This window comes from Tamandua tetradactyla, chromosome 8 (assembly GCF_023851605.1).
Source record: "Tamandua tetradactyla isolate mTamTet1 chromosome 8, mTamTet1.pri, whole genome shotgun sequence".
Lineage (NCBI taxonomy): Eukaryota > Metazoa > Chordata > Mammalia > Pilosa > Myrmecophagidae > Tamandua > Tamandua tetradactyla.
The window spans coordinates 38,246,009-38,269,670 of record NC_135334.1 but is presented as its reverse complement, the minus strand read 5'-3'; the positions used below and the strand labels follow the sequence as shown (position 1 = coordinate 38,269,670).

General features: G+C 37.5%; 1 long non-coding RNA gene across 1 annotated transcript in view; it reads left to right on the top strand.

Moving 5' to 3' along the window:
• Window positions 1-18,348, top strand: part of LOC143643341 (uncharacterized) — a 39,282-nt gene extending 20,934 nt beyond the window's left edge. The window contains exons 2-3 of the long non-coding RNA XR_013156233.1: window positions 17,428-17,488; window positions 18,037-18,348. This is a non-coding gene — a long non-coding RNA (uncharacterized LOC143643341). The remainder of the gene's footprint in view (window positions 1-17,427; window positions 17,489-18,036) is intronic.
• Window positions 18,349-23,662: the final 5,314 nt, after the last annotated feature.

The window sequence follows — 23,662 nt, the reverse complement described above, 5'->3', positions numbered from 1 at the left end:
TCTCCAGTTGGTTATGATGATTTTGCTTGTTTTCTTTATTAAGACCATTTTGATTTCTGGCTCCTGTTCCAAGGCTTAACCCTCAGTCCACACTCTATCTGCCTAGCTAGTAATTCTTGGTTCCCTGCTTATTGGCTTCTTACATTCTAATTGTCCCTTTAACATTTGGTCAGCCTAGCACCCTGTCTTATTTGTAGTTCCCATCTCCCTTGCCCTGCTTCCGTCTTCACCTGTCTCCTTATCCCAGCCTTCATGAAAGGGCCAAGGGTCAATTTGTTAGCTTCTGAAGTAATTGCAAAATATGAAAGAAACATCAAATTTTGTTTGTATATTATATCTCCCTGGAACCCTAATGGGTGGGCAGTAAACTAAGGTGGTCGACAAAGATCAGCTTCCAGGGCTTGGGAAGTTATTTGAACATATTATCAGCAACAGTGATGTTTTTTTCATGTAGCCCAGGTGGCAAAGTTGAAGATATATTTACTGAAACAAAACAGAAGTTATCTGGGATCTTTCTCTTACACATGGAAATTAAAAGATGGCTACACTGTGACAGACTGTCAGACACTCTTTGGTGACACAAATAGTGTGAAGAATTGCTTTCTGTTTTTCATGAGCTTGCTCTGTGATGGTTGTAATAGAATTATTAGAATGGTATTGTGAGAACAAATATCCCCTGCATTGCACTTTTGTATTTCCCTTAGAAGAAGGTCATATGTGAAAATATTTGTAATTCCTGTAAACACTGAGACTTAAGCAATAATCAGAGCTTTGCATTCAAGAGGAAAACCAAAGTTGTATTTGTTATGCATACATTTAGGTCAATGATAATTCTTACCTTGTATCGAATGCCTTCTGTATATCAGAGATTGACTTTAAGTATCATTTACAAGTTTTCTAAGTTTAACTTTTTATTAGGTGATTCCAAACATACACAGAAGCAGAGAGAATCTTACTTGAATTCCATGTATCCAATGCTTTGCTTCCCCAGTTAGCAGTATATGGTCTCTTATTTCATCCGTATTCTCTCATTTAATTCTCATTCTGAGAGAGATAGTATTACTAGCACCATTAAGAATGGAAAATGAGGCTCTGAGAAGTTGAATGATTGCCCCAGGTTAATATATAGCAAAGCCATTATTTGAACAAAGGTCTGAATTACACCAGAATCACAGTCTGCAGTCCTTCTCAGCAAAGGTACCAGATTGCATGTCAATCATCTACAGACTCACCAGTGTCTTGAATGAATCAATAAATTAGTCAAGTATTTACTGAGCCCTTATTTTATGCTCAAATTGTACTAGCTGTATCAAAGCAATTTAAAGTAGGCTCACTAGAAAGTGGGCTGTATCAAGGAAATAATTTTTAAATTCACTCATTTTAAGTGCATGATTCAATGAATTTTAGTATAGTAACAGAGTTGTAAACCATTGACAGCTGTAACTTTTGACTGTTTAAATCTCCTTTATCCTCAGTATCTGGAAGAGTGCCTGGAATATTATGTGTTCAGTAAATATTTGTTGAATAAATGAATGAAAATGAGATTTATGTCCTTAAGGAGCTTACTGTGTAGATGGATAAATTATATATAAATTATGTATGTGTGTATATATATATATATATATATATATATATATATATATATATAGACACATAAACAGTTAGAAAATAAGATAGTTTAGAATAACGTACCAAAGTTATTCGTTTATTTATCCATTCAGAAGATACTTATTGAATGCTTACCCTGTGCCAGATGGAATTGCTATTGAAAGCTTTATTCTTATCTTGGAAATCCCCTCTTCCCTCCCCTCCCAACCCCCAACCCCAAATTTGGCAACGATGACATGTGCTTTGTAATTGTTGAATACACTTGGTCTTTTAATATTTTGGAGAGAATGTCAGTACTGTTTGACTTTACAAAAATTTCCTGCTTTTGGCAAGAACCAAAGAATACAGGGTGTATATTTATAGCACATAGTTTTGAGGTCTTATTTTAAAAGAGGAGACATTACAGAGATACTATCTGCATCAAGAAAATTTTCCTAGATTTGGGTCAGTGTGGGACAATACTTCTAAGAACAGGAGCTATAACTTGAAATTTAGAGGCATGAGATACGAATTCTTAGATGCAGAAAAATGTTTTAAAATATAACCTCGGCTTTTGAAAGAAATAAAATATGAATAAAATAAAATCTGCAAGCATTTACTGAACTGCAGAGTGAAGAGAAAGTACTTTTCTAACTGTATGATAATATTTTAAGGAATTTAAGCTTATATTAAAGTTGATTTTTTCCAAAAAGTATGAATTAGTGATTGAGGTCAGAATATAGCTTAAGCTTTAGTTATCTTTGGCAACTGAAAAAATCTGATGGCTAACAAACCAGAGGTGTCATGGTTTAACTTTGTACTAAATACCTTAGTTATGGAGTGAATTGTGATACAAAACAGCTTCAACCAAAAGAAGCAGGTAGAGCAAAAATGTAAAAGAAAGCCAACTTTCCTGATATTATAAAATTCAAAGTTCATTAGATTAGACTTTAAGAGATGGTTTGGCTCTTTGTCTATTACTTCCTAGAGCTAGGGTAGGTTGGCATTGTTTGTGTACATACAGCCTAGATCTTCCAGAACAACCTCTTAATGGTTATTTATTACACCTTTCTGAGGCCTAATACATGGATTATTTACTGCAGAAACCATTATGAAAAACATTTTTAGAATCTCCTTTCTATTTCCAAAGAAATATCAAATGTCTCTGTTCATTGTCTGTTTCTATTTGATTCCATTAATTTTAAATTTCCCAGGACCTTATCCAAACCATATTTCACTCTCAGCAGTAAATGAATCCCTGTCTTTGGCAGAGAGCATAGAAATAATCTTTCACTCATTTGAAGCACTGTCACTCCATTTGTGTGATTAAGAATGGCAGCAGATGCTCTGAAGAGCTACGGCCCAGGGAACTCAAGGAAACCGTGTTTTGAGTGATTGGTCATCTGAGTTCTGGGATGGCTGGGCATGGGGCAAGGCTTTCAGCCAGGAGAGGTCAGGCTGCAAAGAAAGTTTTAGATGGCATATTTTGAAATTGCTGGACTGTAAACACCCACTTTCCCCAATTAATACCCTAGTAATCATGTTCACTCATTGAATTGGTGTAACTTTGGGGACTAGACATTCTTACATTCCCAGCTTTTAAAGTCTTGCGATCCAATCATGGGAGACTATAGAACATAATGGGAGAGACCACAGACTTGGAGTCAGTCAGACCCGAATTTGAAATCAAATTCTACAACTTACCAGCTTGGGCTCTTTGCGAAGCTCCTCAACTTGAGTTACATAGGGTTGATAGCAGTTATCTATCACCCAGAGTTGTTGAAAGCCAGAAATGAGATAATATAATGATGGTGCTAAGTGTAGGGCCTGGCATATAGTAAACAAATAATATATTAAGACAGTCATCATATGATTATTGCATTAGTGTCTTTCTCATACAGATGATTGAATGGGATCCTTAATGTCCAGGAAGCTTCCTGAGTGATGCCAGTCATTTCAATTCAATCCATTTTTTTAAAATGTAGGCTAAAGGGCTTGAAAAGTGCATAAGATGTAATTTCTGACTTGAAGAATACACAATTTTATGCAGGAGATCAACATGCCTGTATTTAACTGTAATACTAATCAGAACACCGAAGTCTTGTGAGTCAAAGTATGGTCATTGCATCAGCATCATTTTCATCACTTGGGAGCTTGTGATAAATGAAGAATCTCAGTTCCCTCTGAAAGCCTAATGAAGGAGAATGTGCATTTTAACAAGATCTCACTTGATTCATAGGCACATGGAAGTTTGAGAAGCACTGGTCTAAAGTTGTTCTAAGTTCTGTGGTGGTAATTAATACTAAAGGGGGAATTGGAGAATGCCTCACTAATGAGGGGTAGTTTATATTGGATCTTGAATGGGTGATAAAGAAGGACAAAAAATGCATTCTAGCCAAAGGAAATGGTTAGAACAACTGTGTGGAGGTATGAAATTTTGCTTCTTCCTAAATATTGTGTGGTGCTTAGAGAGAAACCATGAGTAGTCTGTAAACTAGAATTCAGCAGATGTGGAATGAAGTGGTAAAAAATTAAGCTAAAAGTGTGTTTGGCAACAAATGGTGACAGGTCTTCAATGCCAAGCTATAAATGGATAGCCTACACATGAAGAGAACTCAAATGTTTTGGGGCAGAGGGAGGCCATGATTATTTAGATAATTTCTGAGAAGATTTCTGGGAGACTGATTGAAGACTGAAAGAAAGGCAGCAGAGAGAAAGAGCTCAGTGAGTGAAGGGAACCCATAACATAGGTCCTAAAAAGAATGAAAAAGCAGAATCAAGAGATATTTCTCAAGTAGAATTTCTGGAAGTGTGAGAATGATACTACAATTGGGTCAAGGATGACTTATGATTATAATTGAGCTGATAGGTTAGATGATCAAAAGATCAAATGAGACTAGGTCACAAGAGAAGGGGCAGGATTAGAAGGAAGATAACTTGTTCAGGTTTGCATATATTTGGTTTGAAGTGTGTGAGGGACATCTATGTGGAGATGCACAAAAAGGCAGCTTGGGTTGAGAGGGAAAGGTCAACCCAGAGATTTGGATTTTGAAGATATCTCATTATAGTTCTGAGTTGAAATCATGTATAAAATCAACCAAATAGAAAGAAAAGAAAGCCATTTATAAAGGCTTCAAAAGATCTATGATGATGAAAATGAGAAAGCCTGTATTTACTAACCATAGAGCATTCTTTATCATCAACTCTCCCACTCTGCAATACTCCTTTTTCTGCAGTTTTCCTTTTTCAAGATTCCTTTTCCTCTTTAAAATCACCCTTGATATTAATGATAAAATCAATACTTCAGAACTTTCCAAGGGGTTGAACCATGCTAGAAATGGCCCTCATCTCTGCCCAATTCTTCCAAGTCAGGTAGGTGGGTATATCACAAGTCAACATGGCTGCAGTACCTATCCACAACTTTCCAGTAACTGGAAACCACTTTTTGCAACAGTAATAAACAAGCTAGAACCTCAGTACTTAATAATAATTTTTATTCTTGTCTTTTATTTTTTGTGTGCAGATCCTCATACCTCATAAATATTTCCTGCAAGCTCAAGCATGTAGATAACTTGTCTATGTTATACATGCTTTTCTTTTCACATCATACTTTCCCATCAGTTACACCTTATTTCTCAAAAATAGTGGAAGCATTGTTTTTACCCCCATTTTTCAGATAAGGAAACTGGGATACAAAGTGTTTTTACAAGTTGTCACACTATGAACTTGGTCCAACCAGTTTTTAATTCTAAATCCCATGCTGCTTTCTCCACTCTGTGCTCTTGTCCTTAAACCGTTAAGAGATCATTCATATAAGCAAGCTTAGTGAGTTTATTTCTTTCAGTTAAAATATAATGGTCCAGCCATTTCATTTCCTAGAACCTAAAAAATATGGTAATTTTCCTCCTGGTTAGGGAGGGGTTCTGTATGTCTTCATCTTCATTTAAATGCAGCTACTGCTTAGCTGTAGACTTTCTCTTTGAGGCTGCTTCCAAGGCAGTCTCAATTGATTAGCGTATGGCAAGCACATAAGGTAAATTAATAATTGGAAGCAGCAGTGTGTATGAAGGTATTTTAATCCCCCAAACTATATCATAGTAAAAAAAGAAATTAAAACTTTGCTTAGGATGTCAGGGCATGGCTTTCCTCTCATTAGAAGTTGTGCAATTGTTGACCATAGAAATATTCTGCAGTCTCAGAGTTTCTTTGAAAAAGAGCTGGTGTTGTCCAGACACCTTTAATGATAGTGAGAATGTTCACAACAATGGTGGACTTGCCAAAATATGTGTTAGATTAAGAAAAACTTGTAGTATCTTAAGAGAGTATTATTTTTAATTTTTGAGCACTTTCATTACTCAAAAAAACCACAAAAGAATAACAATAAAAATGAAAAAGAGCACCCGAAGCATCCCATATTTATTTGTTTTGTCATTTTTTTTTGTCCAATCACAATATAACCGAGAAATCAGGATTTAAGGGATGCTTTTGAAATTTGGAGTCATTATACAGATATTCCTTTGCTTTATGGTATATTGGAGTAGACAGAAGGAAATTGCTGAAATCTCTAAATTGTAATCCAGCTGCCTTGATTTCTGATAATGATTCTATAGCCCTTATCTTCTGAATCTGTGATTGTAAAAACCTTGTGACAAATCTTCATTTGTACCCAGTTATCCAGTTTTTCAACTTTAGAGTCTTGTAATCATTAAAGACAGCCCCTAATGTTTATTAGTGAAGGGTCCTGGGTCAGCCCCAAACCACCCACCCCAAGTCCAAAGCTATCTTGATAACCAAGACTGGAACTAACCAAAGTCGGCCTGCCTAACATGTACGGTAGCTGAGACTTCCAAGTCACCTATACCTCATTCTGCCATTTGCTTAAATAAGTTCTATGTTTATGTAAATTGTAATCAATATGCATGCTCAATAATTAGATCACCTCTAATTACATCATTTGGGGTCACTGCGCTCATTTTACTAAACCATGCCTGTCTTCTTCTCTAATAAAACTATTCAGAATTACTGCAGTTCAAGGAGGTAGATTTTGGGTTGCTGGGCATCTACTCTCCTGCATGCCTAGTGATGGACTCTCTCTCTCAATTTGGAACCCTGGTGTCTCGGGAATTGGTTATTGAACTTCTTGGGCAGAAGAATCCACGGCCTTTGTCTAGTAACAACATGATCGCACTTTAAAAGCTATATATATATAGTTATACAGGCACCTTCAAGAATCAAGGCTACTGGAATACAGTTCAACAGTTTCAGGTATTTCCTTCTAGCTACTCTAATATACTAAAAACTAAAGAGGGATATCTGCATAATGCATAAGAATAACCTCCTGAATGACTTCTCTACTCTGTTTGAAATCTCTCAACCACTGAAACTTTATTTTACTCCATTTCTTTTCCTCCTTTTTGGTCAAGAAGGCTTTCTCTACACCATGATGCCAGCTCCAGGCTCATCCCAAGGAGATTTACACCCCTGGCCGTCATGTCCCATGTAGTGCGGAGGGCAGTGAATTTACTGGCTGAGTTGGTTTCAAGAGGAAGGCCATATCTGAGCATTATAAGAGGTTCTCTGGGGGTGACTGAGGCCTAATTATAAGTAGGGTTAGCTTTTCCTTTGCAGAAATAAGTTTCATAAGGGAGAGCCCCAAGATTGAGGGCTTGGCCTATTAAATTTGTAGTTCCCAATGCTTGTGAGACTATCAGGAATTCCCCAGGTGGAGAAGCTTAAAATTTCCATATTTTTCCAGTCCCTCATGGGTTCTTTGCAAACACTTTTTTTTTTCTTTTTTGCATTGGCAGGCACCGGGAATCGAACTCGGGTCTCTGGCTTGGCAGGCGAGAATTCTGCCATTGAGCCACCATCACACTGCCTTGCAAATACTTTCATATTCTCTGCCCATGTTACTCTGGGATATTTTGGGGCATCACACTAATCTGTACAAACCAGTAAGATCTCACTGCCTATTCAAGTTTCCATGTAATTACGGTGTTCGAATAAACTGACCATATAAGATAAATTAGATATTGTGTTACAGAAAATATAAATTTTGCACCAAATAAACATCTCTTCCTTTGGTCTGACAGAGAAATTGAAGTTTTGAAACACAGTCGGTATCATCTTTTACCCTTTAGTCTGATTTACCTTAGTCCTAACCAGATCTGCTTCATTCATATCTCTTAATTGAAGTCTGATCTCTTTTTCAGCTTTTTTTAACAGTTGCTATATGAGGTAAGGCTGTCTTTCATAGCTGCAGAACTCTAGCTCTGAATCTCAATTGTCACACAAATTGAGTGCCAACTTGTTCCAAGTGGTCATTGAAAGATATTAGCTGGAAAGTTGCTTCCAGTTTTCATCACTGTGCATAACTCAGGTTCCCTTTGGGGAGCTGACTGTGCCCTTCACTAGAAACCCTGTGTTAGCATGGCAACTACTGGATTATTTTATTATGTGTACAGATGGCATGATGTTTTAGAAAAAAAAATACAGCAGTTCTGTAATCTCAGTGAAAGTGTTCCCAGTGTTAAGCCCTAGTAGGAATATAAACATGTCTTGGTTATGTTAGTTATGATGTCTCAAGGTAGTCTGTCCAACTATTAAGCACTTTATTTGAGAACACTGCAGTGACAAATTAGTATGTTCAGCCCATGTGAGAAACAAGTATTTTCTTCTATTAACTTTTTTTGTCCTAAAAAAAAAAAAAAAAAAAAAAAAAAACCTGGTCAGTTCCAGGGGCTGACCAGGTTACACACAGAGAGCTCAGCATCTCAGAATTTAGAAATAACTTTCACAACTCAGAAATAGATGTGCATGCTGTAAGAGCTTACAGTCTAGGAACCTTTACAACAAGCCTTAACCTGATCACCTGTGCTCTTGGATTCAATTCTCAGTTTGCACATTATAGTCAGTCTATATTAGTGAGGCCTTATAATGTTTTTCTTTTTATTTCTGGCTTATTTCACTCAACATACTGTCCTTAAGTCCATTCACCTAGTTGCATGCCTCACAACTTCATTCCTTCTTGAAGTTGCTCAATATTCCATTGAATGTATATACCACAGTTCACCTTTTCATTCATCAGTCCATTATTCTTAGGCCACCTTCATCTGGTGCAAATTGTAAATAATGCTGCAATAAACACCAGTGTGCAAATAAACATTCATGTCCCTGCTTTCAGTTCTTACAAGTATATACCTGATAACAGGGTTCCTGGATCACATGGCAACCCTATTCTTAGCCTCCTGTGAAACCACCACACTGCCGTTCAGGTGGACAGCACCATTCTACTTCCCTACCAGCAGTGAAAAGGTATGTCTCTCTCTCCACATCTTATCCAGCACTTGTATCTTTGTGTTTATTTTTTAAGCAGTTTTATTCACACACCATATCCTCCATCCTATGTAGACAACCAGTAGTTCCTGGTATAATCAAATAGTTATGCATTCATCACCACAGTCGATATGAGGACATTTCCATTTCTTCCACAGAGAAAAAGAAAGGAAGAAAAACAAATAAAGAACAAAAAATTAAAAAATAAAGTAAAATAAAATAAAAGAAAGAAAAAAACAACACCAAGAATTCCATACCCCCTCTTTTATCTCTCTCTTTTATTGACATTTAACTTCGCTATATTGTCTTTGTTACATTTACTTGAAATATATTGCAATGTTACTGCTAACTATAGACCCTAGTTTGCATTGATTATATTTTTTCCACATATCATCCCATTTTAACACCTTGCAGTGTTGACATTCATTTGTTCTCTCTCATGTGAAAGCATTCTTATATTTCAACATTTAATCACCATCTTTGACCACTCCAAGTTGCACTAAGTTATACAGTCCCAGCTTTTATCTTCTATCTTTCCTTCTGGTGTCTTACATGCCCCTAGTCTTCCTCTTCCAACTGTACTCACTCTCAGCTTTGTTCAGTGTACTTACAATATTGTACTACTGTTGGGTAGAATTGTGCTATCCACTTTTGGATCTTTAGTCAATCCTATTGAACATTCTATACTCCTTCAGTATCAAATGCCCAGTCTCTATCCTTTAGGAGATTTTTTTGAAGTACAATATATGAAATGTGACATAAACTTTATATGTCATTATTGTTTTAACTTCCCAGCTGCTAAAACAAACACCTTAATAACAGTTTCTGAGGCTGGAAGGCTTGCTCACTCCTAGGATTGGTATGTTCTGGCTGGCCAGCAGGCTTTGGGGTTCTTTGACTTACCTAGCAAAGTCTCCTTTCTTTTCTGGGTTCTGTTGAATTCTAGCTTCTGGCTGCTCCCTGTGGCTTCTTCTGGGTTTCATAACCTTTGCTTATAAAGAGTTTAGCCATATTTGGATTAAGCCCCTCCCTTACTCAATTTGGGTACATCTAAACTATTGATGCTTTCAGAGTTCCTATTCACCAATGGTTTCACACCCACAGGACAAGGAATTAGAACCTGAACATGCCTTTTGTGGGGAACATGATTCAATCCCTAACAGTTATCTTTTAAAATTTTATTTTTACCTAAGTCTTTTTTTTCACATTTTACTTTTTGATAATTGTACCCGAAGAAATTACTGCGTACAAAATGTATCTTTCCATACATTTTTAAATATTACAGATACAGACATATACATGCATATATACATATGTGGGTATTTTATAGGAAGGTATATAGCTTTATGTAAAATCACAATGCATTTTTTATACAAAGTCCTTCATAAGAAGTAAAAAAGTGTAGACTGTGACATCAGAGTGAATGGGAGCTAATCCAGGCTTTGGGTTATATAGTTGTGTGGCCTTGGGCAGATTTCTTAACTTTTTTCATCTATGATGTAGGGCTTGGTAACTAACAACTCTTACTGTTATAAGAAATAAAACAGGTAGCCATCATTTACCGAGTGAGAGCCTCCGCTGTGTCAATTACTATTATATGTAAATGTATGAGCTCACTTAACCCGAACCTCATCATTATCCCCATGTTTCAGATGCAGAACTCAAGGACATAGAGCTGAAAATTGTTGAGCCATCATTTGTAACCTGAATCAGACTCAGATGTCTATACTCTCTCCTCTAAGAGCCATGGCTTCATGATGAGATTTCTAGAGTAGAAATTACCATGTTAGGTCTGAAATAGATGCTCAAGAAACTACATAAAATCCCAAGTAAGAAGGTAGAGAATAAAATAATACATGATGATCACTATTAAAAACACAGACAAAATTATGAGATGCACACTGATTATTTGTGCAGATCCCTGGCAGTGGTTTAAAAGAATTGTAGTTAACTGGAATAAGCTCACCATTTTTAAAGAACCATTTATTCATATTTTTATGGTACCTCCAAAAATAGTTCAGTTATGTAGATTACCAAATACAGCAATTGTATTAAAAGTGGTTTTGCTGTGACAGGTGGCACAGTGATAAGGCATTTATTCAGTACCAGCTGTATGAGAGTGCCCATGCTGGGTGTAGGGGGAACGGGGTGGAGCTGCACAAGATACAGTTCATCTTTAAAGCCTTTAGAGCCTTAGGGAGCTAGAATCTAGAGGTGAGGCAAGATAGAACTGAGCAAATACATTTTAAATATTCATTATGGTTCAAGGGTTAGTTTTAATATTTTATGAGACAATGATATTCTCTTTTCATCTAAGAGTTCATGATATCATCAACATAACAGTATCTTAATACATCCCTGTCATATGTTATTAAATATAATTGTCACAGTTACCCTGCAAGTTAGGTGTTATTATCTCCTCTCTGAAGGTAGGTTCAGAGAGATTTAGTGACTCACCCAAGGTTGTACAGCTGGAAAGTGAGTGATAGGATCAGAATACAAACCAGTCTGTCAGCTCCTAAGTTCTCCCTCATACACATTATTTCTGCTGCTTTGCTCAAGATTATGTTACACCAGCTAGAACCAGAATTGGCACTCAGGCCCACTCACAACCTACCTAGGACTCTCATTTTTCTGATGCCATTTTCATATAAATAAACTGATACTTGAGGTTAGTGTGAGCTGATTCCAGACACCTGAGTAAATATATTTAAAATGTCAAAGCCACAGCCTTGGCCTCCTAAAAATGTCCTCAGTATGACCCTTGGCAGCAGAGACTGCTTCTCTTCCCAGAAGTCCAAAAAGCAATTTTGACAAGGTCAAGCTCAGGTGACCCCAATGAGAGCCGTGACAAAGCTGCTAGTGGGCAACTGGGCATAGTTCAGTGAGTGAAGGCAAGTTGGGAAACCAGGATTAGAAGCAAAACAGAAACCCTTGTGAGTGAATACCTGGAAAGAGGACTAGTGAAGCCAGTTAATTCCTCTTAATATGCTTGCATTGTTAAGGTTGCAACAGCTGAGCAAAGTTAGGGGGAAAACACATGCTTCGATGGCCAACACTGAAAACCTTTCTCACCCCATGTGTGGGCTAGACTCAGTTTGGGCAGCCCATGGTCACCAGAACTAATGAAGGAATGTGGCTGGAGAACCACAGGAAGTGGCCTTCTGGCCTAGATACCAGCTGTGGTTAGGGCCTTAGTGTGGCCACATAGTTAAAACCTATTTTTGTGTGGGTATTTTAAGTATACATCACATATATATTTGTTGTTTCTTTTATGTATATATGTATATATATATTGTATTATACGAATTTGCATGATATTAATACAACTATATATATATATATTGTGTTAGGTTGGTAACTCCTGGAATATGATAAACCAGAAATAGAATGGCCTTTAATAAAGGAAATTTAGTACATTGCAAGTTTATAGTTCCAAGCCTATGAAAATGTCCAAAGTAAGGCATCCAGGGAGAGATACCTTAATTCAAGAAAGGCTGATGGGTCTGGAACCCTTCTGTCAGCTGGTAAGTTACATGACTGGTGTCTGCTCGTCCCTTGCTCCTGGGCTTCATTGCATATAGCCTCTGTTCTTCTGGGGGTTTCTCACTTTGCTTCTCTGGGGCTGGCTTTCATCTCTTGGCTTCCCTTGGCTCTCTCCAGGTTCTGGCTTGCTTAACATCTCATGGCAACATCTGCTGGGCTCCCAAGTATCTCCAAACATCCATGCCTCTGTTCTCTGAAGTAACTATCTCCAAGTGTCTCTGTTGGCTCTGTTTCTGAGGTTTCTCCAAAATGTTTCCTCTTTTGAAGACTCTAGTCAGGGCCCACCTGGAATGGGTGGAGTTAAATATGCTCATAAAATTTATTTTTGTTAGTGATATTCATGTCATTTTTCTGTTTTATACTTTCTTCATTTATGTAGAAATTCAGATTGCAATTACATATAAAGGTGCACACATACACTCCACATACACTCATGGTATGGAAAGAATCTCAGAAATTGGCCTGTTTTTCTCATAAACATACTAGATCCCAGAAAGGATAATTAATTCACCAAGGTCACACAGCTAGATGTGGATACTGCTAGCATTATATGGAGTGCTTTATGTATTCCTAAAATAGGTCTCTGTTTGTATGTTTCTAGGCCATGGAGTCAGGTAAAACCTAGGAGAGAATGTCACTTCCTTCATTTATCACCCATGTAACTTTGGGCCAAAAATTTCTCATCTGTAAGATGAAGACATTAATTGCCACTTTAAATGGAATGGCCTGAAGGTTAAATAAGGTCATGCATGTCAACCAACTGTCGTTAAATCTTGTACATAGAGGCTGCTTGATAAAACTAGTCCTCTTTCCCCACCTTTAGTTGTCCACAGCAATACAGTATGCATTTTGCTCTAAATTAATAGGAGTTCATTTATTTGATTTAATATTTATGGCTATTTTATTTTTAAAAATGATTTCTGACAACTGTATAGCTGGATAGAGAGACATGGATTTATAGTAATGGAGATAACAGTTGTAACCTAGAATGGTCCATGATTTGGGGTGGGGGGTTATATCACTTTTAGTCTTACACAATCCCATTGCATGGCTGTATTCTGTGAAAGTGTCTTTATGTTATCTACAAATAAGCACTGTTTCCCCTGATTCAATCACATAAATATCAACACTGTAATGTGAAAAAAAAAGACAAAATTAATGCAATTCTCATTTATTTCTTTGAAACCCTGTTTTCAGAACTTTATTCTGCTTAATTCAGACCTCTCAGTTTACCCTGATAATTCATTTTCACATTTCAAAGATTATGAATTATAAATAAATATTTCCATCTATTATACAATATCACAAAATTGCTTAAGGTTGGTGGAATGGACCCTTAAACTTAATTTTCCCATTACTCATCCAATGTATTTCAAACCAGAATTTCTTGAAGATGAGTGTATATCATTTCTTATGACTTATATCCGTTTGAATTCCTGAAAGAAACAGTGGCAAATATGTCCACATTGACTGAAGTCAGGGTGAAATTTAATTAAAAAAAAGCGTGGTTGATAGAAAAAAAATTAGCAGATGGGATTCTAGATGATCTTTGGTTAGAATTACTTTTTGTCTTCTACTTTTGATTAGTTGAAAACTGTTTTGCCTCCTACCCTTGGAATTTCTGAGAAGGAGCCGAGTTTTCTTTATTCTTTCAATGCTTCCTCTCTTCCTTCCTTGGATCTTTCTTTAGACCTTTAAAATTTTTATTTCTCCTTTCTGCCTTTAGGCAACCATTTTTTATGTTTGTTTTCATTTTAGCCCTGACTATCTATATGTCAGGCACTATGCTAGTGGTTGCAGATATAGAGATAGATGTCCCAGCTTTCAAAGTATCTATAGCCCAAGAGGAAAGAGAAGCACATAACCATAAACCAAAGTATTGAATCTACACAAAGTAAACTGCTGATATAAATTCAATCTCAGATAGACTTTCTGGTGGGAAGAGTCTATAGTGACTAGTTGACAAAAATGCTGGGGTTTTTTTTTTCTGGTAATTGTATTTCTCATGCAAATTAATAAATTGACATATTCGTTTTTGAAATTGACGTACTGACCCTTGGACTTTGGCAAGTCGTTTCCCAGGGTCCGTTGCCACAGAGTAATATGACAGAGCTGCAGGCCTGACTCTGCTCTCCTGAGAAATTTGATTCCAGGAGCCCTGAATGCCTGGTGATTCCAGTAGGACATAGGCACCTGCTGTGAGACTCAGGCTGACAGGTCCACCTCTAAAATCACAACAGCAAGTAAGGAATTGGTGTGGTTGGGGGACTGTCAAGAATCTGTTTATGTCAGTTTCTAGTTGGAATAATATTTGGGCAGAAAGGTAGTATTTGTGGAGTCCTATCTACATGCTAAGCGTTGGACTCATTGCTTTTTGTGCTCAGTTTAGAGCAGCTGTTCATTGCCTCAAATCAACATTCAATAAGTAGCAAGTCTGGGATTTGAATCCAGATGCATATTCTGCCTGTTTTGTTGTTTTCAAGAGTGATATTACGATATATCAAGACACAAAATGCTTGATGCTTTTTGTCATAGAATTTCCATTTCTAAGTATTTCTAGGAAATAATCAGAGATGCCCATCAACGATATCAGGAATGTTCATTGCCATGTTATTTGTACTAAAAAAATGTTGGAAACAACCAAAAAAGGGGGGGGGGAATTAGTTAAATTATAATGCAGTTATATGACAGAATATTATACAAAAATTAAAACACCACTTGACAGGGAACATTTCATAGTGTAGTACTAATTGGCAAAAGCAGAATACAAAACTGTATAGTGTGTGATTCCACTATTATTTAAAAAGTGCATGGAAAAGTGCTAGAAATGAATGCTTATCTCTGGATGGTGAATATTCAAGTTAATTTAATTCTCTCTTTTTTTTTTTGCTTTTCAGTAAGTTTCAAATTTTCTAATATTGTACAAATTTGAAGGTGATAAAATATTTTCAAAATAATTATATTAATTGAAGGTCTTCATGGAGTGATTCTGAGATTTCAGAGGGCTTTCATTTATGTTATCATGTTTAATCTCAAAGTAGTCCAGGGAGTTTGCATCGTTCCCTTTACAGATGAGGAGACTGAGGCTTAAAGAGGGAAAGTCCTGACTGAGCTCATACGCAGAGTGAGATTTGGGACTTGAACCTCAATCTTTTATTGGTGGTCCTTCCTGCCCATCATGCCATCTTCCTTTTAAGGCCCTGTATAATTGGATGATCAATTCAGAGTCACCTTCCCTAACTAGCTTCTCCTCTGCCTGCCCTCTCCTTTTAGCTCCTAAAGAAATGTTCAAAGAATGAGAATTGGCTGTCTGTACCTACATGTGCCCATTTTGTTTTCTTTATCAAAATGTTGATTTCAATATCTACATTTATGGACAAATAGTACACAGCACCCTCTGATGACCAAACTGTAGTATGTTTTTGTGAGTCTCAGTCATGTCTTTGAGACCAGGAGGTAAGTTCTTTAGCCTTGAGGCCTCACAGTGTAGAATGCACCTTTTTCTAATTTGAAAAATCCAGAGCTCAACTGATAATTTTGGTTGCTTTTACTTTTTAATGCTTACCTTATTTTATTATTTTAATATTAATGTATTTTAAAAGAAATATTTAATGTGATCTAAGAGCCAGGGCTTAATGACACTGAGTATCTTTCAACAACTAATTGAATAAAGTCTAGCCACTGTTCAGTTGTTCCAAGGACCCATGTGATTAATGCCCTGCATGAAGACCAGTACTTACTAGGACTGATAGCTAGACCAACAGAGAAGGGAGAATTAGCTTAGATTTTCTCCATATAGTTGAAAATTATGCTAGCCTACCTGATTAATGTCAGTGTTAGTAAAAATTTGGACTTGTTATCATAGCACAGTAGCTAAATTGACCTAGCAAAGGATTAATTAAGCAATTGCATTCTTCCAACTCCAAACTTTGCACTAAAAGTAGAAAGGAAAACCCAACAAGAAGAGGAGTTTTGGGGAAAATACTGTGCAGTGTCTTCAAATTTTTCCTTCCCAATTTCTTCTGGGGATCACTATATACGTGTGAAAATGGATTATTGTAAATGGAGTTGGTATGCTCAGCCATGTTGCTCTTTTGGAAAGGATGATAAAAATGTGCAATACGAACTATCCAACGTGTACCTGACAATATGGGACCTCTAGGCTAAAGAATTTGAATTTTCAAATGGACTTGCATGGATTTTGAAGAACTAACCAGATTTTCAAGAGTTGGTATATCCCAGGAAAAAAACAAGAGCAAGAAAGAATGTTTCTCTCACTTGAATGGAGATGAGGGCAGCATCTGCTCTTGATCTCTTGCTGGCTGGAAGGAAATAGATTGTGCTCATTCTGCAAAGAAAGAGTTATGCTTGCTGCACCTCCGCTTTTCCAGCTCAGAGATTTTCTTCCTGGAGCCAGCTGAGCCCTGTGGCCTTTAGCACCTGTCAAAAGATGGTATGTAGATCCTAACAAAAAGGGCAGGAACGTAAGGGAAATAAGGACAACTACAAAGTGAATTGTCAAGAATGTATTAAGATCTGTTGCCAGTCTTAGAACTAATATCTAGGAATAATTTTTCCTTGAATAAACCGTAAATGATATTCACTTGCGTTCTATTCTGTGTAGCATTAGTCATAGTTCTGTGATCCTCAGAACATGGAACAGTTTCTTGAAGTTCATTACTTTAGCTTTTTAAACATTTTAATATTTTCTTTTTCTGAAAGCAGCTTCATAAAATTGTAGTTAGTTAAAACAGTTTGCACATTCCTCTACATGAAAAAAGCAAATGATCGCATTTTCGCTAGAAAAAGACATTGGAGCTATTTTGTTAGCACAATCTTATTTATGAAGAAAAATAGAGAATAACACCTCTAATTTAGATGCTTTGATCAGACTAAGTTTGTTCAAGGATATTACACCTCCTGGCAAATGAATCTGACTTCCTTCTTTTCTCTCTAAAGGAACTGAGGAATCATGAATGCGTTCCTCAGATTTTCACCACTAATTGGAAAGGGCAAGATAGTAAGTATTAGTCTTCATACTCTCAGCACATGTTAGTAGATAACCTACGTGTGATTTATAAGTTAAAGCCATGATCTATTTCAAATTAAGAGAATATATGGTATATAAAATATTTGCAGGGTGGAGATACTCAATTGTTGGGGACCAGATAAGGATCAGATGTTAGAAAGCAAATTACATACTTTATGAAAGAAGATGCCTCGTGTACAATCAGTCCCCAAATTTACTATGTATGCGGGTGACCTGGGATGCTTGTTAAAATGTGCCTCTGGATTCTACAGAAAGTTTTGGGAACAGAAGATTTGGAGAAGGCATTTTAACAAGCAACCCAGGTTCTGATGTAGGTGATTGCATTTATCACTTTAAGGAATACGGGTCTAGCACATCTGTCTGTTTCACTGACTTACAAGGAACCCCATGGGATGGCAGAGGGATTGTTCAGGGCTTATCTAACAGTATACTCAGGTAGAACAATTTAATCTTGAAAGGATAAGACTTGCCCATTACAGGTAAATGGCAGCTGCCAAGACTAACTTCTTTGCTTTTAGAACAGAAAATATAGCTTCTATGAATGAGAAGTCTCAGGAGAAGGTTTGGCTTACTCCAGATTGGTTTATATTTATCTTAAGGTAAGGCATTTGATTTACCTGGGTCACCTCAAATTGGCATTTTTGAGTGCAAAAAAAAATGGCCAATAAATTATAAAATGTGATAGGAATTTTATATCTAGTTCCAGAGTACACACTGAAAAAGGGTAGTGGTATGGGAGTCAAGAGCTGAGGCCAGACTTAAAACGCTGCTACAATTTTAATGAGTCTTTCGTTGGTTCACGTAATCTCATGAGGTGTCTCTAAATAAAAGTTTCATGAAATGATTTCTTAGTTTCATAACTAGGAACGACCTGAGAAGGGTCAACCCAAATCTGTAGACCATGTCTAGCTAACAATAAAAAAATGTATGGTTTTACTTAGTAAAAAGACTACTAATTCCCAGTGTGATATTAGATGCTTGCATGTTTATCAGTCTGAGTTCCACATCCATATGTTTGGCAGTAGAAGGAAGCATAAAATGGTTACAGACTTTGCCTAAGCACTTTATTGTCAGTAATCAGTAGAACTTGTAATATTAATCACTTAGTCAATTGAAATATCCATGCATTATCAGGATGACCAACTGTTGAGGTTTGCCTGATACAGAGGGGTTTCCCAGAACTTGGGGCTTTCAGTGCTAAAACAGGGAAGTCTTAGTCACACACTTTAGCCCATTATTCATCAGAAATTTATGGGATATTTGTTCTGTGGGTTTGTAATCTAGTTTTGAAGACAAAAGAAGCACGCACAAAGAATAAGTGAGAATTGTGTGCTAAATTGGGTGACTGTCTCCAAGTACAACAGGAATTCTGAGAAAGAAGAAGATCAGTATGGAATGTAATTACTGCAGAGAGTTTTATAAATTAATTGGGACTGGGTCCAAGTTTTGGAATTTGCAATCCTGTGATAGAAGCATTCACAGAGGGTTACAGGTACCCAAAAGAGAGTAATGTGTGAGCAAAAGAAATTGGGATACAGTAAATAACCCTATTTTTTCTATTTTTAGTATCAGAGTTTCCTGTTGAACATCCTTTGTTGTAAGGCAGTCGATTAAAATAGCTTGATACTTTGTAGTAAAATAGTCATTTAATGAGAGAGAAGAAATAACACTGCATATTTTAAGTTCTAATCATTTGGTTTGCAGTTTATCATATGCACACACTGTGCTTACCTTGGGGCACATGTTAACAAAGGCAGGCAGACCTATCGAAGGTCAGTGCAGAGAGTGGCTGTTCATAGAGTGTGAGCAAATACACAGGATGTGCACTGGACTGATTCAGGGCTGCCCCAGGAATCGGAGCTTTGGAATTTCCTGATTTTATGGAGCTTGAGGAATGTAGGTGGAAGTTAGGTAGTGAGCTTGCTTTTACAGTCCCTTAGAATGCTTAGGTTAAAGCATGATGATGAATAAGATCTGGTTGGGTTCAACAAAGGAATTCATGGCTTAGTGCAGTTGCCAAATACACACAATAAATACTGTTACTTTTGGGTAAAAAGGGAGATAGGGAGGTAAATAAAAGAAGAATAAGGATAAAATAAACATTAAGTATAGACTCAAATAGCCTAATTAGTCAAAATGTCATTGGATGGGGAATTGAGTTTGGGGACCTGAGAGTATGGTGGATAGAAAGGCCATGATAATTCAATTCTATCTCATTGATGTGGACAGTATTGTTGATAAGAAATTGTTGTCACAGAGACCTTATCTCCAGGTAGATATCTCTCTACCCCAAAAAATCATGTACAAATACCCCCCCCCCCAAAAAGCTCAGAAAACACAAATGTATCATCTTAGCAGCCCATAGCCAATATAGAATTGGACACTGTGAAGGAGGAAAGGAGGTACCATCTCATCTTAGAAAGAGGTCCATTTCCAAAGTTCCCCAAGGGATTCAGGATCGTGCCCTGATTCAGTATAGAGTATAGATTGCCCACTTGATGTTTATGTGTTTGTGTTCCTATCTGTGAGAGGGCCAGGACCTTAAGAGCAAGAGAAAAGGAAGCAGTGATCACCTTCCCCAGTTGCTCCAACACCTGTGAGAATCTATATATATCTCTTGAAGAAACTTGGGGACACTTCTTCCTTGTGTAGGTTGGGGACTATCCACCCACTAGCCAACATACATCCCACGGACTGGCTTTGAAACATCCAGTCACACCCATTTCTGTGCACTCGGTCTCTTAAGCCTGGTCTGAAAATCACAAAGCAGGACATTGGCTGTTCATTTGGGTTTAATTTTTTATATATATCCTCTATGGAGACCTTAAAAACATTTTTTATTTGGTTGTCTTGGGTTTGTGTTTTCAGTAGCCAACACTGAAAACTAACCTGATAAAAGGCAAGATGCTGTTGCACCAAGCATTTAAATTACATTTCTTGGAAACTGGCTCTGCGATCCATCCCTTGAGTCTAGCCATGTGTGCATCATGCTCTTTGGCCTCTGAGATAAGTCATCCTCATCTCACTGAAGGCTGTTTAGCCTCTGTCTACCTGGATGCACATAACTTGAAAGTGGCATCCCAGGCTCTGAACTCTGGAGGTTCAGGGGCCTGACAGTTCAAGGTCAGATCCTGCACCTGCCACTTATCAGCAGTGTCACATTGAACAATTTTTTAAACCTTTCTAGTTTTCTCTTGGGGATGTTAAGGTGAATACATTTCACAGTGGGTTGAAGCAAACAATAGAAGAAGATTATGTATGTGAAGCAGTTAGCACAGTGCCTGCCTGACCTATTGCTAGCCTCAATGAATGCTATTTTCACATGCCCCCAGCACAAGAAGCTCTGACTTAAAAATATCTGATTTATTGTGTCTCCCACATGTGAAGAGGATGGAGCCATTATGAAGGCACTCCCAGAGTCTACTGCCAAGGCCAGAAATCCCGCTGTCCAAGGTTTACCCTCAACAACTTCTGTAGCATTTGCTCGACAGACACACAATTCACAGTTACACAGTAGATATACCGTTCACTAGTCTCTGTCTGCCTGCCTTAGTTTCATACAATTAGAGAACTAGAAAATTATAATTTAGGACTTCTAGAATCTATTTTTGGGGGAAGTTCTTAGAATAGGGTGCTTGCTATAGATCCCAGGAGCCAAATATGCACCTCAGGTATGGTGGTCATGGACCAGCTTGCAGTGTAACGGGCCAGTACACTGCATGTGTATGGTCCCAGCCTGTTACAAGTAACAATTCAATTAAGTCCCTGTAAGTATTTCCCAAACCTAAAGAATGCTGTATCAGACATCGTGTCTTGCCTTTAAATTTGGAGCCAAGCTAGTAGGGTGTTGTTTTGTCAGCACTTCCTCTGTCTTTTTATATTTATTTGGGAAAAAACTGAAACTGTAAAATCTCTTCATTGGTTAGTTTCCCTGACTTCCTGTGTTTGCATAAACATATCAATCAATTCAGAATCCTCTGCTTATACCTTTCATTTGGTTGGAAAGATAAAGCATATAAAGAAAGCTTCCCTCCTCTCTCTTCCAAGCATCTGCCTGTTCCTGAGTTCTAAACCACAACGTCTGACAGTGGGAAATCTTACCCGTTCCAGCAGGCTGCTCTTTGTGGATCTAAAATGGTTTAAGTTATAAGGGCATTCCCTAGGCCTCTTGCACAAACAGTTCACATTTGCAACCAAACCCACATACACCACAGTGCAGTACCATAAAGACTTCAATTCTGCAAGAGGCATTAAATTTAATACCAGCCCTTCAGGAGCCAAAAGCCATTGTTCAGTTCTTTGCAGAGAGACTGATTTAATTAAGATGTTTTACACCCACTTTTATATTTTTAAATGTAAGAATTTAAGCATTTATATTATAGTTCTGTCTTTAGAAGCATATTTTTCCCCGAAAAACAGGCTGGCAGGTTTTCATTTACGCGAAATATTCCAGCATCATTAGCTGCCAGACTTCACTTTGTCTCAGTAAATTAGCAGAATGTAAATGAGTCAAGGTCCATGAAATACCTCTTCATTGATTGCTTTTTCTGGTTTTGCTTCCAACCCTTCAAGGCTCAGATATTTCAGCACTATACTTTCACTTTCAACTTATGCATTATTTGCATGAAAATGACAGTGCTTTTTTCCCTTTTAGTCAAAATCCTTAGAATTGCTCACAGGGCATTTTACCAAGTCATGGGCCAATCTTTTTCAGGGACATTTGCTTTGAAATGGTGAAAAATAATCAGACAGGAATGTGCTATCTTAGGTTGGCAACTTAAATCTTGGGAGCTATTAGTAGGTACTAGCAGTAATTGTTGGTGCTGACAGAGTGGTCAACAAAAATAGGTAGACTCATCCTGGCCTAATTTGGCCCTTGTCCCACCCTTAATATCAGATTTCTGGGCTGTGTTCTAGGAAAGCACAGTCAAGGTAGGAAAGGGTGGCAGGAAATCATGAAACAAAAATAGTACCAGGCGCAGAGTTAGGTTGACCTGGGTTTTAGTCCTGGTTCTGACATTGTGACCTTGGCCAGGCCACTTCCCCTGGGCTGTGGCACAGAGAGGTTTCATGTGAGAAGCCACTGCTAGAACCTACAGTTGTAGTACTACTGTTCTTTACATATCCACTCAAGAAAGTACGTAGAAATACAAATAAGAGCTGTACTCTTACAAGGGTAACTTAGAACCTATTCAAATTTGTTTTTGTTTTTTAACTACTTGTGAACTTTGGTACTTTATTATTAGCGTCAAATTACTTACAACTTGTCACCATTGATGGTAGTAAACCAGTGAGCCATAACCCTCTGGTCGAGACCCACTGGGATGGACCCTCCCTGAGGCTGGGCTGCCCTGCCTTGAGTTGGGTGCCTGCCTTGGAAGGAGACTCTTCTGAGAGACACTTTAATGGAAAAATTTGACTAAAAAAGTAAAATTGAGCCCTCTTGCTTGTAAAGGGGGATCAATAGTAATTATTTCTCCATCATTAAGGGAAGGGGGTGGTTGTGAGGAGCAGTGGAAATGCTACTGAATTTAAAATGCTTTGTGTAAACTGAAAAGATTGTGCCAAATATAAATAATTTGATGCAATTAATTAAAAAAATAACATAAAGAGACCTGTTCTCATATAAATGCCAGGAATGGTCTGTGGAGGGCTGAAGACTCCACAGAGAGCATGAAGATATAGGTATGACACATAGACTCATGTGGAGAGGCCCAGAACCCACCATTGCTGACAGCTCCCAGCAGGATGCTTGGCATGCAGTAAATGATCCATAAGTATTTCCTCAGTGAGGGAATGACTGAAAAAATAAATGAATGAATGGTGTAACAGTGATATGTGATAGTTTTCTGGACTGTGAGATCCAAAGTAATAGGCTGCATTGAAAGACCTATTCCTGCCCAGAGCTCTGGTGCATGTATTAGGGCTGAGAGAGGACAGTTCCAGTAAGTGGGATCCTGATGACATTACTAGTAATAGGAAGCAAAGAATAGAAATTAGTAGCAGGGGCCCTTATGTCAGATTGGCTGGAACCAAATCTCAGATCTGCTGTGGGTTGTCTATGACATCTTTAACAATTTCTCTAACATTCTGTGCCTTAGTTTTCTCATCTGTAACATGAGGATGAAGATGATGGTGGTGGTA